Genomic DNA, 20,444 nt, shown 5'->3' with positions numbered 1-20,444 from the left:
CACACACACACACACACACACTTTGATAAATGAACAATGGGGGTGGTGGGAGGGTTAGCCAAACCACAATTCTTTAGATTAGCAGTTTTCAAATTACCTCCCTAGATGTACTTCAAGGTACTTATATGACTCCCCCTCCACTGTAGTAACTTGTACAGGAGCATTTTAGCAACCAGTCAGGTGTCCAATCCACTGCCAATTATTGGGATGGACTATCAATTATTCTGCTTGCTGATTTTAGCCATTTTCAGGCCTTTGCAGGAACTTAGCATAAGCAGGCAAAGCGGTGGGGGGGGGGGGGGTGGTAGACAGTGAACCTGGCTCTATGCATGCGCTCTCTCTGAATATGCAGGGGTGAATGTCTGTGAAAAACAGGAAATCTGGATATATTTCAGAATTGTTGATATGGGGAAATTTAGCTAACAGCTTAAGACTGCTTGCTTAACAATATTTTTGTGTGTAACATGTCTCTAACTCCTGCTTTGGTCCAGTGATTGAGTTGTTCGGTCAGGTATGTAACATTCTTTTGATTTACATGTCTCTGTAACTTTGGGAGTATAAGAGGAAGGTAGCAAGTGAGTCAGGCAGTTCACTTCATGAACACATTTGAAAAGACCTCCAGTCGCAGATAGAAGGACCAGCCATCTGGAAATCTGTGACTGATTCACCCAAAGACTGCCTCAGACTTGTGCGGTAACTACCAAGTTTTGGGGTACTTTAACCACCTGTTGTATTTTTATGTGTTTAAGACTAATAAATGAAGATTTCCAGTAAAAGCGATTCCGATGGGAATTGCTGGAGACCAATGAAGTAAAGCTTTAAGTTTAAGCACTTGGTTCTGTCTTGTCTGTGTCAGCCATATAGCAGGTGGAGGTACTGCATTTCCTTTGGTTTATTTCCTGATACCGACTCGCAGAGACTAAAAGTTACTTAGTTGAGGAATCCTGGGTAACAAACAGCATTTCCCAAGTTTTTAAAAATAGAAACAATACATCTCTCTCTTTCTTTTCTTCCGAGCCCATAGGAAAAACAGCCTCATTAGTTTATAGTTTTCTTATTTGCTTATGTTTTTGTCTGTGTGTGTGTGTGTGTGTGTGGGTGTGATGTGTGAAAAGAAATTACTGAGAGAACGCTACAATCAAATAAATGAATTTTGCTTTTAGTTCTGAGAAGAGTTTTGTGGTCATCCTTATATCTTTTAGGAGTGAGTTCCATGGTCTAAATTTGGCTCCTGCAATAATTCTGTATCCTGCACTCAAGAACCTCCTATATTCATAGGCATTTTCATTGCTTTGTTGGAATGTAGCTTTTGCAGACTATTAGGATTAGGATGATCTGGCTAGTTGCAGATTGATGTGGAAGTTTTTTGCTCCTGGAGCAATTCCAGGCGAGGTACAGGACTGCTTCCATTAAAGTGAAGAAACATGTTCAGTTGAAATGAGAGGCAATCATACTGTCCGAGAAAGTATCAATTGGGCATTCATCAGTCTTCAAAGAGAACCCTCCCTTGTATACTTCTGCCTGCTTGGATTGCTGAATGGAACTTAAGTCTGCTAATGAGTATTTCTTTTGGGTATTGGACATTGTATGATTAAAATATGACCAGGAATATCATTGTTGCCGCTGTTCTATAATTGCTACACATCTTACATAAAGTATGTCATGTAAGGTATCAGTGTAAAAGTTATGATTTGCTGAATGTGATTATCCTGTTTACATGCATGTATCATTGTATCTGAACTTATAAATATGACTATCCATCTGGATTTCAAATGTCTTTGCTCCTGGGGTGACACCCTGTTTGTGTCTAGTCTAGCTACGTTGTGAATGGACAATGACAGTTGATGGCCCATCAAATGACACTTAGTTGTCACAATAGGCCATAGAAGAAGCTTATCCCCATCCGGTGAGCCTTCTTGTGGATATTTTAGCCAGAGTATGGTTAATGACTGCTTCTATATCTCAACAAAGCATGCAAGGGCATGTGACTTGCTCATGTGACCCTGGACTCCATCTTGTGCCTATGAATTTCCACAAGCTAAAACAAAGAGCATCCACCCTCACGGCAGAAGGTATATAAGGCCCTGGAAACATCTCCATTTTGTATTCAGTTCCTGCTTCATTTCTCTGGATTGGATTTCTAACCAGGAAGTTCTAAACAAGGAGTGATGACCCGCAAGTTGTTTGGGTAATTTCCAGAGAAACTTTGCAAATTAGCAGTTTATTCTACCATGGCTACAAACCTGATCCTGAAAGACCTTTGCAGTTTAGTTTATCATCTCTACTATGAAACTGACCTATGGACTTTATTCTCATCTATATGTATATGATCTTTAAACCAATATTCTCTCCTTTCTTTTTTTTTTAAATAAATATTAGTTTAGTTAATAAGCACTGGCTTTAAGTGTGTATTTGGGTAAGAGCTGAAATATTCATTGACCTGGTTTGTAATGTGTCTGGTCCTTTGGGATTAGAAGAACTTTTTTACATATGATGGACAAAGATTTTCAGTAATCTCCATCATATTTGACTTGGCTGCCTGGATAGAGGCCACAGGGCTGGATGGCTTCAAGGGAACTATGTTTTGGCTTCTGGATAACCAGTAAGGTAATTAGAGGCTGTTTGTTGCTGGCTGGGTGAAAGTACTTTTTAGAAGTAGACAGCAGTATTTGGGGGGGTTGCATGCCCCATTCTTTGCAGTTTACCTTAAATTGAGCAATCTCAGCGTGGCTTCCCTAGAGGCCAACATCACGAGTTTGCAAGTCCAACCATTATCAAATTTCCTGACAACACCAAAGTTGAAGGGCTAGTAAACACCAGGAGAAGGGAACAAAACTGCAACATGACCGGCAGTGATTAGAGCACTAGGGGCATCAGACAACAAGGGGAACTTTCCTATTAATAAATGTAGAGCCGCATACTCAGGGGAGTAAATTAACAGATACAAAATTTGTGGAGAAATGTAACTAAGGGTTGGAATCATGATCCACTGCATGACAATGAGTTTAGCTATATCCTGTCTTTATTATATTGTCCAAATACTACCTACTTTTACATAACCAAGCACTACAGTTGCCACAGGGAAGGTGTGGAATTGGGATATTTAGTGAGGTGTCCATGAAAAGACTGGCATTAAGAAGTGGTCCATAATGTTAAAAAGGTGCAATAATCATTGCAGTAGATGTCAGTTTCAATAATTAGAATCTGGAGGCAACCATTGGCACCGAAGGGAAAACTGTGCATATTTATTAATTTACTTTATTTTAATAATTTATAGTGCACCCATTATCCTGGCATCTAGGCACAATACACACAAATCCTGGAATCTTTTAATGAACAGAAAGAAGCTAAAGAATGGAGCCTAGCACTATACTCAAAATCCCAGAGAATAGACATATATTTTATCAGAAGATGAAGAACTGGAAAACACTTCATTTTCTATTGTTGAGAGAGATGAGATTATTACTGTGGAGCTCTCTTGTAATAAATTCAATCTCTCAATGTCTAAAGGGTGTTAAATCTTACTTTTCAGCAAGAATTCTAGGACCAGCTACTGACTGATTGTTATAATTATTTGACCTTCAGCTGAAAACACTGGGAGCTCCAGCCACCAAAAATGTGCTTACAGAGGTACACAGTTTATAGGCTCTCTGTGTGTGCGTCTAGCACATAGTGTACAGAGTATTTAGTGTCACAGATCTTGGAAACGGTCAGAACGAATGAAGTGATTTTAGGATTGATCCAATTATATTTTGCAATTTCAGTCTGAAGAGAGGACAAACATTCTCTTTGCCCTTCATATAGTGCATCTAGACTTCTTAAGAGTTTTGGCAATCAATTCACATTTTATTACTTTCTTCCTTAGTTCTGAGGAAATATGTAGCTTAGCGTTGTGCAAGTTCACTGAAATTCACGGCTTGAAGTTTATATAATCAAACTCAAAACCAGACTCAATGCTGGAGATTTTCCACTTCATTACAAATGTGAAACGTGGGCCAGGCTCACCAAGGTTCACAAACATTTCTGTGAACACTGCCTAAGCTTCATTAAATTCCAAAGAAATCTGGACTGAATTACAGTATGATTATGTATAGAACCCATATGAATTTTGGTGGTTCAAATAATTTCAACTAATCCTAAACCAGGCAAAACTTTGTGGGCTTGGCTGAGCTTTGCAATAAGTTATTGGACCTGTTCAAACCAGAAAAGCAAAGTGAAACCCAAACAAAAAGTTCACAAGAACCTCTGCTAATCAAATCCTCCAAGTAGTATGACTGAGAGCAGAATATGTAAACAGGAGTTTAAATTATTCAATAAATACCCAGTTTATCTTTTGTTAATCGGACTCAAATATAAAACTTTGTAAATCTAATGCAATGCATCGGATTGTCACAAACTCTAATGTAGGTTATGGCAGACTTCTGGAGCTATTCATTATAGCATTTGGTTAAGACTGTACCAGTATAGCCTCAGAATGACAATTCATTTACAGAGCAGCTTAATCTAATCTATTTATTCTAGAGATAATCTGTAAGGCAGACCCAGTAACACAGATTACAGCCAGTTACTTATGTTTAAAGATTGCACATAAAAGGTAGAGATAGAAAGAATATTTTATATTGACCATGTTATCTCCTATTATTGATTACAGTAGATAATTTTTTTTGACCAAAGAATCCACAAATATTTAAAGCCAGTTAGCAAATATCCACTCTTGGGTTATGTTTTGACCTGATCAGAAAGGATTTCAAACATTTCCCCATTCAGCTGATTCTTCCTTCTGGCCATCAAGGCCTACACATGGTTCCTTGTCATATCCATCAATGCCACTCCTGGGCTGACACCATAAAGCAGTATTCAGTGACACAAGTTGCTTTTTGCCCTAAAGTTGAGCATTCTGCTTCTGGTCCTTGCTTTGCAGTATACTGTTATTTTGTAATTACCCTCAAGTTTTAAAGTTCACAGAGACTTGAGATTTCCAATATACACACATATATTGGAAACTGTGGTGCCTGCTTACAGTCTAACTTTGAGACAAGTGTCAAAGGGAAGATTCAACAATAGATGAGGGGAGCACAGTGGAACAAATGGGATTATTGTAAAATGCAGCAGTTTAAGTGATACATATGAGTTAGCAATGCTTTATGGTTAGTAATAAAAAAAAAAAAAAGGGACCAATCTGAAGAAGTCAGTGAAAAAAACTTTGGATTGTGTCCAAAATGTTCTATTCTATTTAGTAATGTACACTTATGGGAACTTTTGCAGTAAACAGTTATTTATAATCAGGGCCCAGTTCTGTAGCCACTCTGTGTCTGGATCCAAACATAACAAGATACTCTATAAATGTGCCAAAGAATCCGGAAATGTGTATGTTTACCTCAAATTTCTGAGCTAAGGAAGAAAACCTTCCAAACAAAATCTGCTTACTATGCACCCTCAGATAAACTGTTAGGCCTCAGGCTTCAGCTCAAAAGAAGAGAAATTTAATAGCTTTAGAGAAGCTACTGTTGATTTGCTAGTTTTTTCTGATAGTCCATGAAGGTGTAGACTTGGTGGTTTGGAGTTGAAGCACCCCTGGCTATAATATAAAAAATGCCATAATGGATTAACATAATATTCATTTGAATCCATGTTGCAGGAGAATTTGTCCTGTAGTAGAGCTCTTTCACCATTGCTTAAAATGTTAAATAGTCAAACAAATGAAAATCTTACAGGTTTTTTTGAATCCCAAAGTGCATATTATTCATTATTTTGGCTTCATGGCATATGGTATTGTATTTTTCCATTGTGTATCACATCCTAAGTGAAACATGCTTTGTGATACAGTGCATCATCTACGGGTATCAGGGCAAAACAACAAATTGTGCTAGTCAATTAACAGTTAATCATGGTAGCAGCTAAATGGATAATTAAACACCATAGTCTAGACTGTGGATTTAAACCAGATCCCATCCTGGAATAGGAACCCTCATGAGGAATTCTGGCTGATTCAGTTACAATTTGTCCCGGAGTGTTTAAGTAGAAGATGATGAAACTTAGACTACCATATCCATTTGGCCACTGGTCCAACTTCTTTTAGAAGGATTTCAAATTATTTCAGGCTGGCAAATGTCCAAGCGCTATGTCAAGGGCCAGATTTTCAAAACTGTTCAGCTCTCCCAGGGCGAGTGTTGCCAGCAATTGGGAAAATCTTACCTTGACTATGGGATGAACATAATGACCATAACAAGATTTTTACCATCTTAAATCCCTCTTATTTCTAAGATTTCTATCAGAAAACAACGGCCTTCAACTGAGTATATTGAAAATGCCGAGTGGCATCAAAGAAAATGTTTGCCACACCCACTATTATGGATCGAAGTGCTTCTGTAAGCTAAGTGCAAGCTAGAGCTCAGTTCTACTACCCCTACTTTGGCTTCTCAAGGCTACTAGGGACAGGTCAGGCAAAAGAACAATTCCTGAATGATCTCATGCATGGGGCGACGCAAGCCGCTACAAGCAACCATTTGAGGATAAATTTCCAAACTTGCACAGCACCCAGCAGCTCAGAGTGAGACTGTGTGAGCAAGGAGGAAGCATTGCTTTAGAGGGGGAACTCCCATCCAACCCTCACCCCATCACCGTTTTTGCATGAGAACCTATGTCCTTTAACATGCTGTTTTGGCCTGCCACTTTGATCTCCCTTTTTTCACCTTCCTTGCTAATGTTGTCATTTCCTCTTAGCTTGCTAAGCTGGTTATACTGTTTTTACCATTTTGTTTATGTTTAAGCTTCCTCTTCATTACAATTTACTGGAAACGTGTAAATTTGCACTGACACATAACCCTACCGAGTTAACAGCAGTAGAGTGGAAAGCTTTGAGGGACTTACTGACCAGAGGGGCAAACAATTGAGGGCAGCTATATTTTAGACTATATTTGTTAGTTCTCCAGAAGACAACATCAAACTCTGACTTAAATGGATCAAGATGAAAAATCCAGAGTCCTTCATTAAAGGTACTTGTCCTATTCTGCCTGAAGCCAGTGTACAGAGACATAAATTTTAGAGTTAATGAATGGAATTCTGAGCAAGCCTTTAGTGGATAGCTTTACTGGAGTTCTGTCATGAAAATAATTTCTGTGCACGCCGAATCCTGGACAAGCAGAGATTCTAATTGATGGAAACCCTGTCCAAGATTTTAATAAGGCTTTCCACCAAATTTATTTACCCACACTTCAGAGTTTATTCTGAAAGTGCATATGCTTGTAAAGGCCTTATTACATTCTGGGGGAGAGATGGAAAAGAAACGTTGAAATTCTGTGACTATTTTAAATAATTAAAGAGGAACTGAGGAAACTGTTAATAATGTTTAAAAAACATGTATTGTTAATAACAACATGTTATTCCTAGTGTTAAAACAGGCAATACCTTCAATGTTGCACAGCACTTTCATGGAGCTGCTATATAAATGGTTCAAAAACAATTTATGGATTCATTTTGCCAGCAAGATATTCCATACCCAGCCTGCATTCTGCTTTTTAAATATACTAGCTTTGTCTCATTTGATCTCAAAATTCAAGCACATGGAAATAATTAAGAAACTAATAGCAAGCCCAGAAAAAGTGCAGATTAATGCCAGCCAAGAACAGATAAATCCCAGTGATATTAACCAGAATTTCTGCTTCCTATTAAATCTTTACACAAGAATATCACACCATTATACAATACAATACAATACAATACAATACAATACAATACAATACATCCACAAAGGCAGTTTTGCCAAACAAGACTTTCCATTTAAAATTTCCCCACTCTTCCTTCTCACAACAGTCACATCTGTCCTATAGTGCATGAATTTACTGATGGATAGTTCAATAAATGCTTTGTATTAGCTTTAGTTCTATGCTCCCTGGTCTTTTTTTTAAATCCCCTTTCTTTCTATTCCACAACCATTCCTATTATAACATAAGGAGCCTGACTCTGTAGTTCTTACACAAGCTGCTCTCCCATTGAAGGCAATGGGCAATTTGCCTTCACAGAAACCGCAGGATAGAGGCCCAGACTGTGGTGCCTTAGTGGGATCTGCAGCCATGTAACGGTGATAAGAATTTAGCACATAATGCATTTCTCCATTCACTAAATTCTAGGTGATGCCACTCATTAATCTGCCAGTGCATTATAGTTTAATGAAGCCAGGTGGCTGGCAAAATTAATCCATTAATTATTTTTGTCCATTTATGTAGCAATTAGCTCTAGAACTCACTGCTAGATCTTTAGCGGATTGTCATAAGAAATTATCCAGTGCAGTTGGGAACTAAGGTAGAAATGATTCCTCCTGTATCAAAGACATGCTGCATGATCAGGTGGTATTGCAGAACACCACAGTATAGAAACATCTTAAAAGTGTTAGTTAGCCTCACAGAGCAATCACTGACCCCTTAAGTTTTAGATGAGAAAATCTCTTAAGGCCAGTGTCAGTCTGGTCCTTCAGTCTGCCCTAACTTTTGCCATGGGTGTAGCCTGACACAAAGTCAGACCAGGAACGGGGGGGGGGGCACAAGATGGCTTAAACTGAATTCCAGATCTCCCCAGCTAAAGCATAAGCCTCTTTTGTCTGAGCTAAATGACTCTCAGCCAGAGTTGTAAAGGTATTTAAGCACCTAAACATGTAGATAGGTGCCTAGTGGGATTTGCCAAAGCAGCTAGATGCCTGACACCTATTGAAATCAATCAGGTTGAAATCAGAGGGAGCTAGACACCTGTGCACGTCTGAATCTTCCACTAGGCACCTCAATACTTTTCAAATTGGATCTAAATTCCCTAGTTGCAAGTTTTAAAAGAGTCATGAGGGTGAGTTACATACTTCCCCTGGGAAGCCCACCTCACATATCAGACTAATAAGGGCTCTAATCCTAAAGAACCCACCTTTTTGTAACAATCATCATCATCTCAGGTACCCCTAGGGATCAACCCAGAGACCTCCACAACTAAAAAGCACAAGTTTCTACTGCTTGAGCCAAATCTCCAACCTCTGAGCTGTAGCAGAGCCATATCCTTCAAGGGCATGGCACAAAAGAGGCTGTGTAACACACACTGAACGGTGGTTGTATAACAAAAGCACAGCTCTAAGTAAGGGTGTGGATTAGTATGATTCCAGCAGAAGCATCGGGAGGCAATGTGCTTTACCTGTTTGGCCGTGGACTGTGTGTCATAAGTTTGAGAGTTTGGAAAACTTAGAGTTTACTCTCCCCACTCCGTGCAAAAAATACTAGTTCAATTATCAAGTAGATTTTCCCAAGTTAATCAAATTCTAATGAGGACACTTGATGAAAAGAAAATCATTACAAGTATTAATTAATCTGAAGTCTACATCTATCACTAAAAATCTCACAATATAAAATCACACAATGAGGCATAAACAGCAACGTAATTAATTGTCTATTTACCTTACAGTCAGCTGAAAGTATAGATGTCATTGCATCTAAAATGCCATTGCCTACATTCATCACTCAGACAGACAATACAATCACCAGACTGTACCAGATTGACTAGGTTTTGCAATTCCTTTTTGGAGAAGGAAATGATGTGTAATTACTAAGCCAGGCATGCAGCGAGACAAGTTGTGCACAAACATTTGGGTGACTTCTAAATAGCCAGTTGACCCTTATATCATCATATTGTACTAGTAGCTGAAAGCCAGTCCTGTCGCACGGGTGTAACCTGTAAAGTCATCTGTGTAAAAATAGCAGAAAGTGGGAGCTCTTGTTTCCATGTGTCGTGCTGTAGTGAGAACTGTTCCTGTTTGTATATGTTCACCAAAATTTGGGCACACAGTTGCCCCTTGTTTGGAGGCACAACCACTCTTTGTTGTAGCGGTTACTTACACTTCTCTGATCAACTGTCATATTCCAATCTCCACAGAATCTGTGGACTCCAGCATTCTTTCGGGTTCTCACATGGCCCAGTGATGACTGAATCTAGTGATACTTTAAACAAAAAGAGCTTGTAGCTTTTTCCATCGCTTCACACTAACACAACAGACATTCTAGGCTTCAGAGTGACAATCCTGGAAGATTTGTGTGAGTGGAGAATGAGGTGTGTGCACTGCTGTGAGGGGCTGCTATTTGTTTGAGGTTAGTGTGTGCGCTTGTTGTGGTCTTGTGTGGGTGGTTGTCTTGATGTGTGTCTTGGGGGTTGTGCTGGGAGATTTGTATTGATTTGTGCAGGTGGCAAGTCAGAGGTTCGTGCTCCAATGAGGGTTTGTATGTGTTTGAAGTTATTGGAGGGTTGTTGTGTTGATTTGTGTGTGGTTGTGTGGATTTGTGTGAGTGGCAGTTGGACACATGATATGCAAGGTGGACCAAATAATCCACCATCTGTGCACACTTCTACATTCAACTATTGAAATTATTGCACGCAAATTAGTCGCAGTATGAAGGAAGGTGATTGGTTGAGTTACCTCTGATATCACAATAGTCTGGAACTTTTTGTGTGACATAAATACATGCCTTATTGTAGTTGTACACTGCACAGGTATAATTCATAAAGTCAAAATTGCTGAGAACTTTTGGACATAACATACCATGAATCCCAGTGATTATTCAACCTGGTGATATTTTGAACAATAAGAGTTCAGAGCCATGCTTGTAGCTGTTTCCATTGCTTCACACTTACTCAACAGACATTTCAGGCTTCAGTGTGACACAGAGAGTGATATTTTAGGAATCTTATTATACAGATAGAAGCTGTATTCAGAAGTTAGAGGATTAACTAGGCAACTGGGTGGCTGACCTAGTAACAGATTGTGAGTGGGTTAGAAGGCTGATTGAGTGGTGATCGAGGAAAGGCAAGATTAGAGAGTCATATTTGAAAAAAGAAGCAGTGGGAAATATAACAGTGATAAGCTAAAGGACTTGTTTAAAAGAGAAGGGAAAGGTAACAGGAGGAAGGAGAAAGAAACCACAACACAGGGAAAGAAAAATGAAGGAAAGAAGAAGAGGAAACAAGTGAATAAAAATGAAAAGGAAAAAGGAAAAAATACTCAAGCAAAAGACTTTCCATGAAGACCTGAAAAGTAGAGGTAAGAAGAACAATATAAAGAAGACATATTTTAAAATATTAAATAGACAGCTGAATTTCAAAATATGACCATATCTACCAGTACCTAGTCAATATATGTGTGCTGTGCAATACAGATTGCAAACTGTATTGGAAAAAAATAACAAAAGTAATGAAATGCATGAAAGGAGAGGTTACAATCTAAGGGTAAATGAGGGATTTATGATAGTATGTCAGTATTGGAACTGGAGACAGGGAATTAGAGATTGCCCTGTCTGCAGTGGACATTATCTCCATGCTGTGTGTGTTGCTCAATCAAACTTGTCAGCAAGAACTTTTATTCCTAGCTCATAATAAGCATTTTTATTGGGAATATTTCAGGATACAACACACTGCATAAAGTGACAGGTGTTTCCAAAGCAATTTCTAGGACCTCTATACAGGGGATTTGTTTCTCATCACTCCCCCTTCCACTTGCAAATTACTGAGTCCTAATTCTGTGGTCCTTAGTCAAGCAACTCTTCCACTTGTGTCATCAACAACATTTGGTCCTCAGTGTTTTCTAGGTTACTCAAAATATAATTTCCTGAACTGCTTCTACGCACAGTCTGGGCCCTATGGGGGAAAATCAACAGCTGTTCCCATGAGATTTCTACCAGTTTGATCCGTAGTCTCTCAAAATATCCTGATCTCATGAAATTTTGGCCACACAGAAGCCAGACCTGGAAAATAGAACCCTCACAGCCTTGGATCTGACCAACTACCAAAACCAAAACCACCATTACTTATTATTCATATGCCTAAAAGTGTGCTAAGCATTTTACAGATATGTGAGAAAACAAGTCCCTTCCTCAAATAACAAACTTTTCTAGACAACAGACAAATAACAAGCAAAGGAAAGGGAGAAAAATGCAGCACTTTCATTTTTAATTCAAACTATTCTTTTTTGTACTTTTTAAATTCTTAGGTTAAATGTCATTTTATTTTCTAAATTGTCAGTTTTCCTGCATATAGATCTTTAACCTTTGCCTGTTACATGATACCATGTGCTAAAATCCAGCTACTCAGACTGAAACTGAAAATAGATCAACAAAACTGCAATGGCTTTTGTACAGATATGCAGAAGAAAAACATTATGTCTTGTCCAAATTTGACTAAAGTTTTACTAATTCAAAAAGTAATGTAGGAAATGCTGCATGAACACACAAAAGCAAATTCTGAGAGCTTTCAGTTGTGAGTAAGAGGTGACACCGAGGTCAAATGTAGATGAGCTTATATATACACACCAGGCCCAATTCTGATCTCACTTACACTGGTATAATTCCATTGGACTTCCACAGAGTTACTCTTGATTTATACTGGTGTTAGACTTCAATCCAACAATTCACTTAACCTTTTGAACAGTCCAGCTGAAGTCAATGGGAAAACCCACATGCTTGCTGCAGTTGCACACAATACTTAAGTGCTTTGTTTAAGCATACTTTTCTGTTAATTAATTAATCAGTTTTCTGTATTGGCACTGCTAGATATTGGCACTGACTAATGAATATTTAGCCAAACAGATGTTTATCTAGTTTATAATTATATGAAAATATGTTGATTTCTCTGCTTGCATTCTGCACCTTGGAAACAATTATCTCTGTTTTTGAATACTTATGTATGCAAAGTAGTAGATATGCAGTATTAAATGATAAAGATAGTAATGAATGTGCTGATTGTAAAATGTAAACATGATACAAAACAGTGAACCAGCCCTTTTGAACGGGCCCTTGTGAACCAACTGGACACCACTGCAGTCCATCTGTTGACACTAACTGGCCTGTTATTGTGATTCTGATTCCCAATATTTCTCTTCCATATGTCTGGCAGCCAGCTGGTAGGCCAGATGGAGTCACAGAAAACTATGATAGCCAAATGACCATTACTATCTTGGATGATACATTGAAAGGTCAAAGGGGCTTTGGCTACTATTTGCAAGAAGAGAATTTTACCTGCAGGGGACTCTTTGATTGTTTGCAATAAAACATGTAAATAATTTACAGATCCATTGTTTATCTTTTTGTTGAATACAAAAGATCAGAACCCTGAAACAGTAAATTAGATTTATTCACTGCCAAAATCATTCGTTCAAATTTTCCATTCTTTATTGTTGGGCAGTAAATTTCCTATGCTAGCCTTTTCCTATCAAAGAACAAAGACACTTTCCAGGGCTTATTTTTTCTTGTCAAGTTTCTAAAACATTCAGCATTTTCTATCTAATATACACTAAAAAAACCCAACTCTTTTTAGTTACATTTCTATGTGCAAAATGGAGGTGTGGGATTAGCTGAATTGGACATAGTAAATGGCTTTAATTTTTAAAAGGAATCAGTGCTCATTTCAAAATTAAGATCCCCAAAGTGGAATTAGAACTCCCAACCTCTGGAGAGAATTGTATCTGGGATAATAGTTTGGCCTTTAGATACACAACTTGAGCCTATCTCAGGGCCAAATCTGACTCCCAATCCAAATGAGCCTAAATGATTTGCAAGTAAAGGTGGGATTTGATTCAGGTCTAATCGTGAAGGTTAATTTTGCAAAAATTCATAGTGTTGGTTTGAAATTTTATATAACAGATGAACATTCTGATGTCATAAAGAGAATTATACAGTGTTACTGGAATATCAAGACTGATCTTTAGATACATGGAGCTGCAGGTGTTCAATACCCCTGAAAAGAAGGTCAATATTGTATTCCCAGGACAGAATGCAGAACATCGATATGTGTGCATTGAGAGAAGACTAGGTCTAATTTGTATGAGGATAATATACATTATTAATGACAAAGGAGCCAAATCCTATGGTTCTTTATTCAGCAAAATTCCCATTGATTTTTATGGGAATTTTACTAGATTAAGAAATACATAATTTGATCCAAAATTGCCAGAGCTATTTTCCTGTAAAACAGAGGAGAAATGGGTGAAACTTTTTGCACTAGGGCAAAATTTGATTCGATTATTTTGCCTGGTTTTGTTGAATGATAGATTTTTAACAACCATTCTTCAAGTAATCTCTCTGGATTTGGCTAAAGAACCTGATAGAATTTTAACTGTTCTAATTTGGCCTTGTGTTTATGACAAAAGCTTGAGAGTCATCACCAGGGATGCTTTGGTGTGAATTTATCACAACACCCCCAAAAGCCAAAAATTACCAGCTCTGCTTTATGTTGGAAAGTCTACTTTTCAATCATTTAATCGTGAAGTAAAATACTGTTCAACATAAGCTTCCGTTTCCAAAATTAAACAAAACCAGACTCAAAAAGGAACATCTTTTAATTTCAAAAACTACTTCTGTGCCAAACATTTGGTTTAGATAAATCATATGGAATAGCTCCAGGGTTTTCAGTGCTACAGAAAGGAACAGGAATATGATATTCAGTGACAAGTGACTAGAAAAAAATTATTTTCAATTTGACTATTTAAAGTTATTTTTCCCACTGAACCACAATACCTCCTTACTAGTTTCAGAGATGTATTCTGTTTTTCTTTATTTGTTCAAAATATTTCATGTGCCTACCTAAGCAAATATTTTCTGTGACTAGAGTGAAGCAAACGGAAGGACTGACTCAATTTCATTTAATTTATTTTGTTTTACAACTTCAAGGCCAAATGCAATAAAAAATCAGGATGATTCTGTTCCACGGTAGCCTATACAAGGTTACACTGGATAGATAGGTTTTATTTAATTTAGCACCAAATGATTTGTGAACAACAAATGGTAATTTCCTTTAAACTCCTATTTACCATGGCCCTGCACAGCAGGGCTACACTTCAAACAGCTATGTCCATAAAGGTGTCAAAAGATCAGCTCAGATCTTAGTAGCTAAAGAGGGCTGGGAATGAAGATGGGATGAAGGGGCAATCGTGGGATCTGGATTAGATTTAGGATAGCATTCAGGTTCAAAGTCAAACTAGGGCTAGCTTTCAGATTCAGGTGGCAGCAAACTCTTACAAAGCTGTTTCTGCAAGATTTCAGCCTCAAAAGATGTAAGTCTCTTGATGGTTCTGCTGGGTTTTGGCCAATGTCTTGCTAGCAGTGTTCTTGTGAGATTTTTGACTTTTTCTAGTTTGGTTTTCAAGGATTCAAATCCTAATCCTGTATTTTCCAAGGGAGTTTGGATTTGAAGTTCTATTTTTGTCTTGTATCTAATAAGACTGAGCAGCATTTGGGTAGAAGAACTCCAAGGAAAATAGGTGCCATAGAAAGTGATATTTGTGAATCAATAGATAGTCTTCTTCTGAGTTAGTGATGAAATAAGGAGCTAGAGTGGTGCTATGGGACATTGTGTTGCTAAAGATGCTGTCATTAGATGAGAAGTAAAGCTGACGCCACAAATCATCCACTTGTGATGATTAAAAATATGTAAGCACTTGGGTAAATCTGGTGTCCTGGCCAAATTCCAACTTAAGTCATTATAACAGGCCAAGGTCTATGTACAATTCCCCCTACAATTTCATCTGATCACATTGGGAGGTTTTCCTGTGTTACGTTGGATGGCTGTTATGTTACATCCCTGGGTTGGGTTCTATTGGTGAGAGAAACAATTCCTCCCTCATAAAAATCCAGAGGAGTAGATTTACCTGGAGATCTGTGAAGCTTTGACTGTCCCACAGATTCATCACAACTTCTCAGGGCTGGGGAAATTGCAGTGCAAGCAGGCATCAAGGACTCAAAAATGGTGATAGGGTTTAATTGCACAAGAATACATAGTAGAGGCTCTATCGCTCTATGTCAGCATTCTACCAGTGTCTCACCCCTCAGAACTGGTAGAAGCTTCTAAATCAAGAACTGGAGGTGGCTCATGACACCATCAACTCCATCCCTCGGCACCCAGTCTGGGAAACTCTCACTAGCCCATCAACACTTAAGGCAGTCCGTAACGCAATGAAGAAAAGAACAACAAAACATCAGGCCTGGATGGCATACTACCCAAAATACTGAAAGTGGGGGAGAAACACTAACAAACAAGCTGCATTTGCTGTTCCTCAGAATCTGCCACACTGAAGAAATCCCCACTGACTTATGCAATGCTAACATCATCACTCTTTTCAAAAAGGGAGATAGGGCCAACTGCAGCAACTATCGAGGCACTGCCCTCCTTTCCATTGCTGGAAAGATTCTTGCTAGAATTTTACTGAGTTGTCTGCTCCTTCTTGCAGAAGTACTCCCAGAGTCCCAATGTGACTTTAGATCATCATGAGGCACCACTGACATGATTTTTGCAGCTAGGCAGATCCAGGAAAAATGTCAAGAACACCTCCAAGAGATGCATATGGCCTTTAACGATCTGACCAAAGCTTTTGACTCTGTCAATGATGAGGGTCTGTGGAAAATCATGTCAAAGTTCAGCTGCCCAAGCAAATTTACCACCATTGTAAGACTCCTCCATGGCCAGATGACTGCTTCCATCTTGTGCAGTGGCTCTACCTCTGAGTCCTTTGCCATCCAAATTTGCATAAAGCAAGGTTGTGTACTGGCACCCATTCTCTTCTCCATTTTCCTAGCAGCTATGAAAACATTGATCCAAGACCGACTGTCACAGGGCACTGGCATCCAATATTGGATTGATGGCAACCTCTTCAACCTCTCGCCTCCATGCCAGAGCTAAAAGTAACATCAGCAACAATAACCAACTCCAGTAGACAGACGATTGTGCTGTAGTTGCACACTCAGAGGAAGATCTACAAACTATCCTCAATTGTTTCTCAGATGCTTACAAAATCCTAGGACTAGCCCTGAATGTTGGCAAAACAAAAGTTCTCCACCAGCCTGCTCTCGGTCAATCATCAGACCCAGCAAGGAAGATCTATGCTGACAGAGAGGAACTGGAAAATGTAGAACATTTTGCCTACCTTGGCAGCCATCTCTCACAGAGGGCAAACATAGATGTCAAGATTCAGCATAGAATCCACTGTGAAAGCCTTGCCTTTGGCAGACTATCTTGCCGGGTATTCAACAACTATGACATCAGAACACATACTAGACGTTTTAGTTTACAAAGCTGTGGTAATCCCAACTCTCCTCGACAGCTGTGAGATTTGGGTGACTTACAGAAAACACCTAAAAAACCTGGAACACCAGCATTTTCTTCGGAAGATCCTTAACATAAAGTGGGAGGATCGACGCACTATTGTCAGTGTCCTCACAGAGGCCAACATCCTCAGCATTGAGGCCCTGATTATCCAGCACCAGCTGAAATGGAGCAGGTACTGTGTGCGCATGCCTGATGCACATCGACCAAAACAATTGCTGTACGCCAAACTCACCAAAAGGAGAAAGGAAACGGGGAGGCCAAAAGAAACGTTTCAAAGACACCATCAAGACAAACATCAACAGATGAGACATTGACACCACACACTGAGAGACAGCAGCCCAAGGCAGGGCTAACTGGCCAAGACTTGTCAGAAGAAGGAACAACCACTTTTGAGGAAAATCGCCTCACCAAGGCCGCAGAAAAACGCCAGAAAAGAAAGGACAGACAACTGTCATGCAGCAATAGTGGCCCAAACCTGCCTCCCAACACTAACATCTGTCAACGAGTTTGCAGCTTAAGGATTGAATTCTTTAGTCACCAAAGGACCTATATAAAATAAATACCTGTGAAGGAGATCATCCTCATCTATTGAGGGTTTGCCGACGATGACTAGTAGGAGAATTTAGCAGCTGTATTACCACTAACTGTCTCACTCTGCCCTGGGATCCCAGTGATAAGGACTCTGAGGGCATATAATTCTACTTTAGCCTGTACCTGCTGATTTTCTGCTGAACAGCTCTCCTCCCAGCAGTTCAGAGGTGGGAACCTGATGTTCAAAAAGGATATTCCTAAATTTCTTTCCCTTCTTGATCCAAATGAAGCTTCTGTACAAGGGAAAGTGACATCCAAAGGAAAAGCTGGGTAAGCAGATGTAGTCTGTGTGTTGTTCCACAAAGATATTCTCCCTACCAACATTCTCCAATGTGATTTCCGTAGTTTTATTGCCTTCTGTATCAGCATCATAAAAAGTGGGAGCATATGGTCTATTATCATTAACTTCATCTAAAATGCGGACATGACCCAGTGGACATTTGGCTTAGAGGGATCACATTCAATCTGAATCTTAATAATTTTGAACAGTACTTTTACAAGTCAATTAGCATAAAATTGTCTTTAGATTCCCCCTGATTTGCAGTGGTTTGGCTAAGATTTACATACTGTCTTGTAGAAATCTTTTCTTTGGGCACAGCAGAAAACTACAGGTCTTCTCAACAGTAAAGTTAAAATCCTCTCTGTAATGTAACTTGGGCTGAGTTTACAGCTTTCCTTTTTCTCATTATAAGAAACCTTGAGATAATTCCCATTTTATAAATATGATTTTATATACTACGTTCATTCAAGGAGGTTTTGTATGGCAAGCATGAATTGCGTCAGATTTTTCTGTGTAACAGATACAATTCCCTTACCAACCATATAAGATGATGTGAGCGCTAGCTAACCTCATTTCCTTTTATTGCACTGGATCCCTGCCCTCATATTTCCTTTCTTAAATTGTATGTCCAATCTTGCAGCCCTTCCATCTGCAGAATTCCCATTGGACCAAGAGGGCCTAATTCAAATCTATGTAACTGTTTTAAACTGGTATAACTCCATTGATTTCAATGGAGTTGCATCAACATGAAACTGGAGAGATAATGGTGAATCATACCCAGCAAATTCTGCATGTGAAAGAATTCCAGGTAGGGCCCAAACAATAATTAGTGACAATTTTTCACTATTCACCAAGTGATAGATTTAATTAGAACACGTTTCATAACAGCAAGGAACACTTTGAAAGGAATTTATAAACACCATCACAAACAAACAAAAAACTCAGTATGTTGTGTTTTTGGTGATGTACATTTCCAAGACATAAAACTATTCATAAGAGTAAAGTTATCAACCTAGACTACAGCAAGATTGTAATTTGGGGACATAGCTAGCTTCATGCCATTATCAATTAAAAATATTTAGCCAGCTTTGTATATAATCCCTTTTCTTCTGCTGGTTGATTTATTTACTCCAAATGAATCTTGCATATCATACAGTACATAAATTACATATTTTTTCCAAGAATATAGCTTTGGTAATTCATTAACTGCTTCTGTATCAAATGAAGGTACAGCATATCACTACCAAAGCAGGATATACCACATATGATTTTACTAATATATGTTGCACTCCTCAGGGGAATCGTTGTGGTCAAATCCTGAGAATCTTACTCAGTCCTTACTCAGGAAAAACACAAGTAATTTCAATGAGAGATTTGCCTGAGCAAGAACTAAGAACTTCAGAGCTCGGCCCTTCATAAAGTGTTTTCAGTTCTCAGCCAGAATGGACAATGGTCCAGTATACAAGTCGTTAAAATACTTTTCCTGTAAACAACAGAGTATCACAATCTATAAAGGAGGATTGTTAGCCAAAAAGGACTCAGGGAGATTGCTTTAAAACAAAGAGACATCAGTTTTAATATGCATTTCACAGTTTTCTATAAAGCTTTCCCAAATGAGGCAACAAGCTACTGTCCAGAAGCTTTGCATTCATGTTTCCAGGTTTCAGTAAGGCTCCATACATCAAAGGATATTTGCCAATGAAGCACGCCTGGTATGTATAGGCCATATGGCACATTGGAATTACACAACGCAGTACTGTCTGTAAAGGAACATATAACCAATAATACAGTATATGAACATTATATTTTAAGGGAATGCTTTCCAAGCAATAATCCTGTTAAAACAAACCATGAGTGTTTTACTGCTCACTCTAATATTTTCTTGGCACTATTCTTTTTTATTTCTCCTTTTCTTTTAAAAAAAGTCATTTATGAAGAAAAACCCAGGAGATTGAATGTTTCCTGTATACCACCATTTTATTACTATTGTGGGAATAAAACAGAAGGTGACTGTCCATTGTATATATTTTCAAAAGGTAGCGTGTAAATTCCAGCTGCTGATTTTTAATCACCTTTTCTGAAAAGCAAACATGGTAGTTTTCCTGGATCTCCTCTATGTTTTCTAATTTCCAAATGTGGAACTACAGAAACCTAAGGCAGTTAAATATGTCGGTTTTTATTTATGTAGCTTTTCAGTTATCCTTTTGGGACAGCATCTCTACCCAGCCTGACAGTTTATAAAAGGATTTGGTACAATAATAGAATGCTAGACATTTTTTTCAAAAAGTAACACACTGTTGGTACCCTTTGACTACCTCTGTATGTTATTTTAAATGAAATAATAATCTCATAATACTCTTTACATACAGGTCTCTCCATTAGTAAATAGCCTTTTTAAAAGGCAGTTGTACGGTAATCGTCAACAAGATAAACATTTTTAAATGAACACAGAAAATCATCA

At 38.5% G+C, this 20,444-nt stretch overlaps 1 protein-coding gene across 1 annotated transcript in view; it reads right to left on the bottom strand.

Annotated features, from left to right (window-relative positions):
- The window catches only part of NCKAP5 (NCK associated protein 5), a 567,200-nt gene that overhangs the window by 417,492 nt on the left and 129,264 nt on the right, over positions 1 to 20,444 (bottom strand). The gene's annotated exons all lie outside the window — the stretch shown is intronic.

Source organism: Emydura macquarii, unplaced genomic scaffold (genome assembly GCF_026122565.2).
Source record: "Emydura macquarii macquarii isolate MOO-44397 ecotype Brisbane River unplaced genomic scaffold, CSIRO-AGI_Emac_v2 contig_1253, whole genome shotgun sequence".
Lineage (NCBI taxonomy): Eukaryota > Metazoa > Chordata > Testudines > Chelidae > Emydura > Emydura macquarii.
This window is presented reverse-complemented; position numbering and strand designations above follow the sequence as displayed.